Source organism: Rhyacophila brunnea, unplaced genomic scaffold (assembly GCF_057557595.1).
Source record: "Rhyacophila brunnea isolate RB1 unplaced genomic scaffold, BYU_Rbru_1.0 scaffold_103, whole genome shotgun sequence".
Classification (NCBI taxonomy): domain Eukaryota; kingdom Metazoa; phylum Arthropoda; class Insecta; order Trichoptera; family Rhyacophilidae; genus Rhyacophila; species Rhyacophila brunnea.
The window spans coordinates 822036-823650 of NW_028232756.1; positions in this window are offsets into that span (position 1 = coordinate 822036).

Below are 1615 nucleotides of genomic sequence, written 5' to 3' on the forward strand. Positions count from 1 at the left end.
TCATGATTTCTAATTTGAATAATGATATATATATATTTTTTTATTAGGTCTTTTTGGGAATATATTGAATTTTTTGACATTTTATATTTCTGAACTTGATTTGTCGAAATTAAAAGACTTCTACTTTTACATGTCTATTTTGAACAGTTGCGATAATTTGATAATCGTGTCCAGTCTATTTTTTTATCTTTCTTTATGTTAAAATATCTTATTTTTAAGGATCTTTGATGTTCATCATAAAAAATTTGACTATGATTCTGTGAACAAAAAATATAAATAAAACTTAAAAAATTCCTGTTTATTTATTTAAGGCGAAATTTTCCTATGGCTTTTTATTCTCCATTGCCCATAGTTTTATATTATTATAAAAATTTATTTCAGTAATATTTTACGCCATTTGTTTATTATGACATGCTTCTTTATTGCATATTTTTTCAATTTTTATTCTTTAAGATGTTAATTTACATCCTATTTTTCTAGCATATGCTTATCTTTGCAATCAATTTCCTAAATTCATATAATACCACATGTGTCCAACATATTTGGTATTTTAATTAAGTTCATATCATTTTGCGGCAATTTAATTATATTAAATCAATATTTTGGATTTTTTATAGAACACATTTACTAAATAATTATTTCAGTCTGTTGATATTTAAATGCTTCTTACGGGTTAATTTATTTTTTAGCTATTTATCTTGATCAAGCAGAATATCAAGATGTTCTTTATAACAAATTTTACAGCAATCAAATTATCTCGTAAACTTCACATTCTTCTTTTCTGGCTTATCGGTTCAAGTTTTTTTTATACCGCTGTTCGTGCCTATGCTTTAGTTGACATTACCCATTTCTGCATATGATCTTCATATTTTGTGACAGGCCCATTTCTTGCTTTGCTATATTTGTACAGTTAATTGCTATAAATAGGAATAATAGTTATATTCATTATCTATAGGGTGAGTTTCGTTATAGTTCCAAAATTTGTGTGACGCAAATTCGAACCGAAAGCAAGAAAAATTCATGTTTTATATGTGACATTTTCATGTGTATCTCTCTATGTTTTATTAACTAGTACACTTATAATAGGACAATCTATAATAATAAAATATTTTAAAAAATTGAATTATCAAAAATCTAAGTTATAAATCAAAGAAAATATAGCATATAGAAGATATATGTTCTGTAAGCATTTAAAATTGTATATTGATAATATTCTATTTTGACACCATATATATTAAACGCTCGATTTTAGTTTTATTATGTTGATCAACGAGCACCTATTATTTACATACAAGTTAAGTTGTAAACCTTCTTATTAAATTATAGCACAATAATATAAAAAAATATTGATATGCAACAAAACTGGGCTTTTTCATTAGTAAGATCTTTAAGTCTAATTATAGAATATAAATACCATTTTAAACATACATACTTTAAAATTATAAAAAGTCATTAGCAAATTTTTTGGATTAAGTTTTGAAAATATTTTGTTTTTAAAATTATAAAAAGTCATTAGCAAATTTTTTAGATTAGGTTTGGAAAATATGTTGTTTTTAAAATTGATTCTTTTACATTTTACGGTGGATAGAATATAACTATTTTAAATTTAGGATTA